General features: G+C 31.0%; 1 long non-coding RNA gene across 7 annotated transcripts in view; it reads right to left on the bottom strand.

Moving 5' to 3' along the window:
- Nucleotides 1–2,649: 2,649 nt before the first annotated feature.
- The window catches only part of LOC143246115 (uncharacterized), an 8,698-nt gene continuing 574 nt past the window's right edge, over nt 2,650–10,773 (bottom strand). Inside the window, exons 1-5 of one of the 7 annotated variants that reach the window (XR_013025801.1) lie at nt 10,752–10,773; nt 7,648–7,722; nt 6,297–6,449; nt 4,040–4,231; nt 2,650–3,011 (exon numbers count right to left, since the gene is read on the bottom strand). The exon at nt 10,752–10,773 is cut by the window's right edge and continues 49 nt beyond it. This is a non-coding gene — a long non-coding RNA (uncharacterized LOC143246115). Of the gene's footprint in view, nt 3,012–3,962; nt 4,232–6,296; nt 6,450–7,647; nt 7,723–10,091; nt 10,264–10,751 lie in introns of those variants that run through there. The other 6 variants (XR_013025800.1, XR_013025798.1, XR_013025804.1 and 3 more) reach the window with 6 other exon arrangements.

The raw sequence follows: 10,773 nt of genomic DNA, 5'->3' as shown, positions 1-10,773 counted from the left end.
TTGTTCCATTTTCAAAATAAATCTTTGGATTTAAAATATGCGAACGGTAAAAATAAACAAATGCAACAGAAGGCAACATACATACTGATGGTTTCTAGAAACACAAGAATTCCGGTTCATGGCAGGTTCATGTTTGTTTGTTTCGAATTTTGCGCAAAGCTACTCGAGGGCTATCTGCGCTAGCTGTCCCTAATTCAGCAGTATAAGACTAGAGGGAAAGCAGCTAGTCATCACCACCCACCGCCAACTCTTAGGCTACTCTTTTCAAACGAATAGTGGGATTGGCAGGCTCAATATCTGGAACAACTCTGTCAATGATGAAGACTAACAAAGTTTAGGCCTACAACATTTGATTAATTTCTACTTTGTAGATTATTAATATTACAAATTGGAAACCCTGCAATGATTACAAATTTTAATCAATTAATAAAGATAACATTTTAAGTTTTATTGCCAAACATGTACTTTAATAACAATTTCAACTCCTATTTAATTTACATGACAACGTATAACAAATACCTGGCACATTTTTATAACCTTATGCTCTTGTTTCACGTTAGTTTTAAGTTTGGTTTGTTTGTTTGTTTTTTTGTTGTTTTTCCTGGCATGCTCTTGTTTCACGTTAGCCGTTTATAGTCAATTATTCGTTGGTTGTTTTTTTTTTTAGGGATTTCGCGCAAAGCCAAACATTTTTTGGTTTTTTTAATTTCGCGCAAAGCCATTCGAGGATTATTTGCGCTAGCCGTCCCTAATTTAGCAGTGTAGGACTAGAGGGAAGGCAGCTAGTCATCACCATTTTACAAATTTCATATTAGAGAAGATAAAAATAACTTTTCAGATATAGTTTTTCTTTCTGAGGTTATTGACCAAAATACTTCTGCGTTAAAAGTACAGGAAAACAAAAGGTCGTTAGATGGTAAACTGGTAAAACGTGACGCGTTTTCAGGCGTAGGGTTTCTTTTTCAACAGTTAATTGAACTGAACATTTTTTAAAAACACTGATTTTCTCTAGAAACTTGAACATTTTAAGATAGGATGCAAATCTGGAAAACTTCATTATTCATATAGAAAATAGTAAATGTAAATATGTTAAATTTTAGTTCTATCTTTCAAAAATCAGAATTGGTTATCGAATATGGTCCATTTGTTGTGACCAAGAAGTTTTGTTGTTTATTGTAACTTCAGTAGTATTACCTATTAAACATTAATAACAGTTGCTGGTATTATACTTTGTTTTTAAATCAAACTTTACACTACGATAACATAAAACTTTAATTAAAATTGTATGAATTATGATACACAATTGTAAAAATCATATTCTAACAAAGTAGTATACATGTGACGCAATAGAAGCCCATTCAGTAGAATTTAAAATTAAATTTATAACGATATATAAGATGTTAGTCGGAATAAGTAGTCCTTTAATGGTGTCCTAAACTCTCCCTCATTTTTTAAAGAAATTATCCACTTCCTCCTTAAACTTTTTATAAGGTGACGGCCTCCGCTACAGGGTTTTTTGGAGTGCGAGCCCCTAGACGCTGAGCCATTGGGGATTGTTAGTGTTAAAAAAAACAAGTGTTAACGTAAGCCATAAAACTTTCCCCCTGATGTTTTTAGAATACAGTTAAAGGGAATTGGACATTTGACCTAATATTTTCATCAAAATAATACCAAGTTACTATAAGAAGAAACACTTTACAAGATTTTAATCTATTTCTATAAAATAATCTTGTCATCCGCAGAAGAATCTTAGTAGCTATCCTTCATCTTTACCGTCAAGTTAATATAATTTTTTAAATAGACTACAATGGTACACAGTAAACTAAGTGATGCCTAGCTAGTAAACTGTGTAGAGATTTTTTGAAATTTGTAGTCAATATATCTATAAATTGTAGAAGCTTTACTACCAGCTATATCTAGATAAGTGCATTGAACACTTGTAGATTATGGTCTTTCACGATACACTTAACTTTAATGGCCCTATTTTATTTCTTTGTATCATGAACAAATATATATTCAAGTGGTATGTCGTTATTACTGTACTGCATCGTTCAGAGATTAAAAAAAAAAAACGTTTCAGTTTTTAACCAACTATCAATTTTTAATGACACACAGTTACCTATTACTGAAAATTTATCTAAAGTGAAAACAAAGATCAAATAAGATTCAAACTCGTTTCATCTGCAAATAATGGAATTTGGCAACTCTTGAGATCCATAACTCAACTTGTAGAGTTCAGAATCACTATTTTAGTAGAAGGTTCCCACACGAAGTAGATTGTATGAAGCACTGCCTTGAATGATCACCTGTTATTTTAAACTGTTGTTGATACTTGTTTTATCGGAGGCCTGTGTAAGCTAACAGTTCTCTTCAGTAAACATTTAAACATGTTCAAGTCCACAAGTAATTTGTCAACCATAAATAACTCAATTTAATTCTCAGTAAATAAGAATGTAAAAAAGGTGTCTCCATGTCAGAGATGTTACTAGGTAAATGTTTGAATTTATTGAAAGAACATTCAATCAGTAGTAAATACTTTTGGAAGTAATCTGTAATAACAGCCACGACATAATTCTTAGACATTTAAAGTAAGAAAAAGTTATCTGCCATTAAATAAGCATTTTATTCTAAATAAAATTTTCAAGATAAAGAAATGCTAAAACCATCTGAAGCAAAAGTTGAAATTCACTGTGGGAAAAATATTGTCAAATATTTTAACAAAACTCAGAACTCCAGGTTACATTCTTGTTGCCAACATGTTATACAAATGTTCATCATATTTGTATCAATTGAACAGAGTAATTTATGCAAAATAAACCTGGAATGCAGCAAGTGGTGTCACTGGTCATGGTGACATTGAATCAGTTGATTTAATGGTGATTCCCAGTTCCCTTCAACTGGATGTTTTAAATAGCATTATATAATAGAAGTTAAGAACTTTATAAACCTTACCCTTGTTCATGCTAGCTGTTTGTTGCACTGTAGCTTTAGATACACATCCATAACTGCATCTATAAATTAAAACCAACAGTCATGCAACTATATATAAAGTAAACCCAGACACAAGAAAACAATCATGAAATATAAGGTTATAACTGAGACACTAGCTCAACATATGTACCTGGGTCTGTAACTCAAGATATGTTTCATAAACTAGCACTTTTTTGTACGTTCAAGTTCTTCTGAGATGTACACAGCCACGAGGTATGGTGTTCATTTGTTCTTAAGAAATTAATGTTGGGATAATACATATTTTCAGATAAAGAAGCAAGTTGTTTGTACATAAATGTTTTACGAGACCTTAAATCGAAAGATAAGAAACAAAATTTCTAAGAAACCAAAAAAAAGGTGTTAGAAATTTAGGTCCTCCCAGTTAGTGGTCAGTATTGTTCTTTTAACTAAGGAAATGCCTTAATTTGTTTCCTAGTTTAATTGGTAGTATTATCAGTGTACAGTAATGTATATTTCATTTCAACAAGTTTAAATGTTGCAACTGAAAGAATGGAACGTAAAGCAAGAATCCAAACACACACCTTAATTATATGACTCTTATACTGCAAGGTCTCTCCATAATTCCTGGAATTAAGATATGAAAGTGAGAGAAAGTCTTATGAGCGTGTAACCTAGTTTATTTATTCTGTTCATTAAGACTTAAAAGTAAAGCCACAGTTCAAACAAGAACCTTCACTTTAAAGAGCTTCCCAATTAAAGACTAAAGCCACAGATCAGACTTAGTCTCGTGAGAACTGTTACACCAAATCTCAACCATGATGTCAGTTGTCCTACACACAAACGAGTTTCATTTAGTACATGCTTCTTGCTATACCTTCAACAATAAAGGCATCAGGTCTAAAATGCAATGGCATATTAACTATTTTATAATTTTGTCTAAATACTAAGAGAATACAGTCTTCCCATTATACATGTTGCACGTGCAGTAGAAAGCACAATTCAGAAGAAAGTGCAAATTACTAGTTAACTTTAATATACAAGGATACCTTATTTTATCATAGTTTTACATAAATAATTTAATACATACTTTGTTATTTTAGGTTTAAAAGCTGTACACATTTTTCTTTACATAAACCTTTTCGTATAGAGGATATCATTATAACCACTGCCAGGGATTACATCAGCACTTCTTCAGATAAGCACAGAACTTAGAAGCACCAGGTGTACATCATAACCATGTTTCCTCGCTTTTCTGCCACAGTCTTGCACAGTGAACCACCTGATAAAGTGAAGTGATTTAATATCTAATTTGATAAGAATAACTTTAAAAATTGTAATAACATAATAAGTTGAAAATTTTGGCAACTTATTAGCACAACTTAGAAAACCCATAAACTAACAATCTTTAAAACTAGTAAACTTTCAAATGTTTGAAAAATTTAAAGATAATTTCTAGATAACTAAACATTCTTAACATAATTTAACACAAACAGCAATTTTTAAATTTGTATCTGAAAAATATATATATTTGAAAATGAGTGTCAATTTCATTAATATTTAAATAAAACATTAAATTTACAAATGCAGTCCAATTTCACACAAAATATAATTTTCCACCTAATTTAACTAAATAACAAGACAAATAATTACCACCATCTGTAATAACAAATCAATTTTCAAATTTACCTTATAACTGTTTTTGTATTATACAACTCATCAGCATTCTGTAATGTCATAATGTGATGAGTTGCTTTCTATATACTCTGTTTAAACTGGAACTGATGCATCAATTTAACTTAACAATTCAAATGTAACACTTTTTACCACATACAATTTTGTTATGTTTAGTAATTAAACACTGCAAGTTCCATATCAAATACACATGATACTTAAGCAAGTCGCTTGACAGAAAGAGTTCTGGGAAAGAACTTACTTATCCTACCAGTCCTCCCATTATAAAACAGACCTACTTAATATTATTTCAAGAAATCAATTTAACCTGAAAATACAACAAAGCAGGATAGGAAGAAGAGTTGTTAACTGGCCTTTATTTTCAAACAACAGTCTCTTTCTGTTGTTATTATGGAGTTATTTATGCTGTGGTGACAAAGTGTGAATATGATCTGGGATATAGTATGAATGCAACATTTTTAGAACAACAAAAAAAGAACCCACTTCAACTTTAGCATTAATGATATCTCTAGTCTGGATCTAACTATTAAACCATTCAGTCAGTTATAATTTAAGTTATGCAGCCATCTTACAAAGTGTGTTTTATAGCATTTCTCCAACATTGACAATTTGGGTTTTACAAGGTGGTAATTACCTACTATAGCAAAGACTGGTAATTTCAGTTAGTTTCGAAATTTGTGTTGCAACATTGATAAGAGAATTATCAATATTATAATACTGTAGTTCTTGCACTCAAACTGTATTAAAGTATAGGTCATGCCATCAGGTTTTCTAAGTGTACTTGGTCATGAAATAACCTTTCCAACTTGATCATATTACATATTACTGTATTTAAAATAAAACGTTTATATTTGCCAAACATTAGTTTTTAATTTATGAAACTTGTTTACCATTCCAATCCAGATCACAGAATAATTTTTAGTTTCACACCACAATCTTTTCTTGCTGGAGACAGCCTGAAAATAAATAACACAGGTCTGCATCTAGCTTTCTGTGTATGGGACCCTTGCTGGTTTACACTATGTACCAATATTATGACCACTATCATCTTTTTTTCCAACCAATTAACTAGAAACTTAAGTGTTTCAGACATACTAACTGTTACTATCTACACTCAAGCATTTGCAGATAAACAACTCAAAACAACAGAGCTGAAAACTCAACAACAGTTAGTGAACCCAATAGCTCTAAATTAGAAACAAGGTTCTGTCCAAACTGGACAGACTTAACAGTTGTAACGTTTCACTTTCTTCTAAAGATTCACTCTCAATTTACAGCAATGGACAGATTATTGGATGATTACATCTTCTGTTTGATATAACTACCAAACCCTATTGAAATCTCAGTCTGCATACATCTGCTATTTTATCAGACACTGGTAACAAGTTCATGTTGACCAAATGGAAAAGAAATAGAATCCATTATGAAATTTCATAAACTAGTTGCCATGAACATTATCAAAATGTTTTACTGGTTCATGTTGGATAAACTATTAAAGAAATATAGGCTTATACAGAAAAGAAAAATGGAACACCTGTTACAATTTGCAATAGGTGTGTTTTTATAACATTCTATATGATAAAGATTCTGTCATATAATAACTACCTGAAAACTAAGATAGTACAATAGTAAAGTGTCCCATAAACCCTTACCCGATCTTTTATGACTGTGGTGGGACCTGAACTGATGATCAGACATGTGATGATTTTCAAAATGGGTGCCAAAGCATGAATCTCCACTACCAAAATGATCAAATCCACTGAAACCAAATCCTCCTGCAAATGGCCCTTCATTTGGTTCAATGTCTGAAAACAGGTCATCACATATAAAAAAAATCCACTGTGTGAACCACCAAACTGAAACCTGAAGCCATGACCTTCGTGACTATGAAAATCATGACCTTGACAATGTCCACGAAATGCAAAGGCATTGTCAAAGCGTCAAAAGAATTCATTGAAATTAAATTGATAGTCATGTGGTCCACCAGGGGCCTCACCACCATTCTCAAATGCTGCTTCACCAAACTGGTCACACTTTTTTCTCTTCTCTGGATCAGAAAGAACTTCATATTTTAAGAAATAAAATAAATTTATTGTATAACATTATCCTCTTGATTTCTATATTATATAAAATTATTACACATGTAGCTATATTATGATATTTGGAATTAAGAGACTTGTTTTCTAAAAACCCAAATTACAACTGATAACTCACAATACTTTAATAAACTAGAGATATCAAACTATAGAAACAAAAGTCCAGTAAAAAATTGTTAAATACATACATAACAAAATAAGTGTTCATTAAATGATAATGTTTGGATAATGGTACAGAGAAGTTGTAACAGAGTCAAATTTATCACTCTTACAACACCAAAACACATACACACAGAAAAGTTACATTTTATTACTAAAATTTCCCATTTTGAACTTACAGTTGTTGCAGTAATGTGTTTTTGTTGTTAATATTGGACACTTAACAGTTCAATGTTTTATGTTAGTATAGTATATTCTGACCTTTTGTATCCTTTGGTTTCCAAGTTTCTACTGCAAAACTGAACAATCCTATATATTATCTTATTCAAGATATATTATGCAACATCGTTTTGTGGCTCAGCACTAGTTACACTTGATTTTAATACTGCCACTCATTGCTCACACAAGTCATAGCAATGAAGTATTGTTCATGGTGAATTTTCAGCTATTCACAACATGTAACGCTACCACAACTAGACTTATGACTGGAAGGATACAAAAAGCCTTTCTCAAGATATATATATATATATATTAGATTGTTAAATGGTCTAAAGCTAAACAACAATATTATGAAGAAAAACTTTAATATCCTTTAAGAAGCAGATAAAATTGAACAATCAAGCATTTACAACAGCAAAAGCTTCCTAAAATATATCCCATGTCATCCAAATCAATGTCATCTTCCAATAAGAGAAATTACAGTTATGAAATAGAAGTGGGATCAGAATTATTTCATTTAACTACAAACCTGTCATGTCCACTAATGTAGCTCTAGCTGATTTTGGAATCTTCTGCTATGTATGGTACAAGGTTTATGGGAAGTCTGTAATGAGGAGGTAAGACTGGCATCATTATTCTTCAGTAAAGATTGTTAAAAAAAAAAAGAAATTACAGTGTCACACAATAGTATGGTCACACTGAGAGTACAACAGATAAGGGAAGCAGTGGACTCAGGGAAAACACAGAATAATTAACCTCTGTATCAGCATACCATTTAAAAAATAATATATAGCAGAATTTAGTATAGATTTTACCATATTAATATTTTGTGCCACAAACCAAGGGAAGTTTCACATTACTAAGTTTAGAAGAATGTCATCTCTTCATATTCTATGGTACATAGATAAAGGAACATATAAACAGTTTTTAGCTGAACCTCTACCAATTTCTTTTAACCTCAGCTATTCCCAAAAAAAAACTAATTCAATAACAGCTTCTTGAACTTAATATTTATAAAATATAAATATTTTGTATTTTAATGTGCAGTTGTAACTGCAAAACCATTTTATTTATTTCTAATGAAAAACACATTAATTTACATTTGTTATTAACAGATACTTGCACATAACAAAAATGCTAGTAATTATGATACAGACATTATCACCCACAGGTTTTATACGCTTGGCCAAATATAGACTTTAATCAGCGTAGTAGACACAAGTGAAGGAATAATGCTAACTCAGGTTTTACTCAGTGTAATACTTCAAAAACCATGAACATCGCCTACTTTCAACAGGAGTGTCACTGTGAACACTACCCACCTTTAGCAGGAGTGTCACTGTGAATGCTACCCACAAAGCAGCTAGGCTATTTGCGCCAAACATCCGGTAAAAAGGTAAAAGTAAAGCAAATTTAGTAAAATTCATAAAAGGAAATTAAGGTAAAACAAAACATAAATAGCATAAAACCAATGTTTACATCCAGTCTACAATGTTAAGAGAAAAACTTCATCAATACAAGTTGTAAAGGACTTTCTGCAGCATAACTGTAATTATCATAACTCGCCAGGAAAACTAACATGTAAGTACAAAAACCACCATCAGTCACCTGAAGTTGGCCTTTCCAGTCCTGTTCCAAGTTATTTGACGTTATGGCCATTTTTGAAAAGTAAAGTAATAAAAGTTTTAAAAGATGTGTTGCAAAATTTTAATAATAACTCGCCAGAATGACTAACGGTAGTTCAAACAGCAGTGTTAGTCACCTGAAATTAGCCTTTTCAGTCCTGGTTTTGAGATATTTAATGTTACGGTCATTTTCTAATTTCAAATCGAACTAGATGGACTGTGATTCTTAAAAGGGAACCACATGAAAAAGGTTTAATGTATAAATTAAAAATCTTAAATGGCATTAAAAAGATTAAAGATACTAATAAAGTGTTATGTGTTTGAGCTAATATAAAACATTATGGAACAAACTTCACAAGTTAGTCTTGAATCAACTCAACTATATTTTATCAAACAAATGCGTCGAGATCAACACTTAAAGTTTAAAACTTCCATACAATGACTTTAGTATCATAGCAACATGAATTTCACTTAATTATAACAAAAGAGGTAGAAAAGTAAAAAAATACATCCATCAAACACATTCTTTGAAATAGTTTGTGATTAACACCAAGAATAATGTAAAACAGAAAGAAAATAAAATGACTTCACTTATTTTTCAAGTTTGATCCAGTAAACTTAAATTATGCAGTAACCAAACATAAGGCTTCTATATCCTTCCCAATGTATTGTATTTCCAGATAAACTTTTCCCAATGTATTGTACCTCCAGATACACTCTTCCTAATTTATTGTACATCCAGAGATACACTCTTCCCAATTTATTGTACATCCAGATATACACTCACTTCCCAATTTATTGTATATCCAGAGATACACTCTTCCCAATTTATTGTATATCCAGAGATACACTCTTCCCAATTTATTGTAATCCAGAGATACACTCTTCCCAATTTATTGTACATCCACACATATGCTCTTTCCAATTTCTTGGTGCATCCATGGTGGAAACAGAAATTATCTTTACAAATATTGCATAGAAATGCTTCACAATATTAACTTGTTCTGAACATTTTAAGCAATTCAAACATCATATTCACATACAATTATTTTATGTCATTTAGTTAAAACCAATTAAAATTAATTCTATAGTAAAAAAATAGTTTTATGTGAAAAACTTTAAAGGTAGTAGTTCACTCATAGTTGGATGAGATGCCTCATATTTATTGTACATTGAAAATTCATTTGACTTGTGTAAACCAGATTTTCAAAATGGAATATTCTCACTATATCAGATTTAACTGAAACAAAAGTTAGTGATGACACATTTCATAAACTTGTTTATCAAAATTAGCATCATCTCACAAAGTCTAACATTTAATTTCCGAAGGAAAGAAAGTGATACAAACTCATATCTGTAGCAAATATAAATCTTGTTACACTACAGTGTTGCTTCCATTTTGAGAAAAATCTATTTCAGTGGATTTTAAGATCCGATAACACCCAATGTGTGGATGTTCTGAACCAAACATGGTCTAGTTCAGTAAATGAGCATGCTCAAATATTTTGTCATGAACACCAGCTGCCTGCAAACAGAATTAGGTTAATGTGCCTGTTAAAAACACCAGAGAAAAAGCGAAAATCACTACGACAATGAACTAGCTATAATATACAAATATGATTTTATATACATTTTTGAGACCGGGATACAATAGAGAAGTTGACTGTGTCATGAATATTAAATACATAGAATTCTATTAATTTCTACAAAATATCATTAACAACAATAATAAACATGTAAGAAAATAGTACTGTTTTGGTTTTGGTTGTAAGACATAATTCATTAAAGTTAACCTCACAGAGTTCAAAATTAATGGTGATTAGCTAGCAAAAGTTCCAATAAGGTTTAGAGTTTAGCTAACAATCATCAAGAAATACTGGAACTTAAAATAATTAATAATATTCAAATGGATTTCAAGATAATTTTATTTCTTAAAAACTTGAATTGCTTTTTTTGCTAAAATGAGTAAAATTTATGAGTTTTAAACAAGAGGTGTCAGAAAAGTTACCACAGGGATAACTGGCTTGTTG

The sequence above is a fragment of the Tachypleus tridentatus genome, chromosome 3, assembly GCF_004210375.1.
Source record: "Tachypleus tridentatus isolate NWPU-2018 chromosome 3, ASM421037v1, whole genome shotgun sequence".
Taxonomy (NCBI): Eukaryota; Metazoa; Arthropoda; class Merostomata; order Xiphosura; family Limulidae; genus Tachypleus; species Tachypleus tridentatus.
The sequence above is the reverse complement of the archived record's forward strand: the minus strand, read 5'-3'. Positions and strand labels throughout refer to the sequence as shown.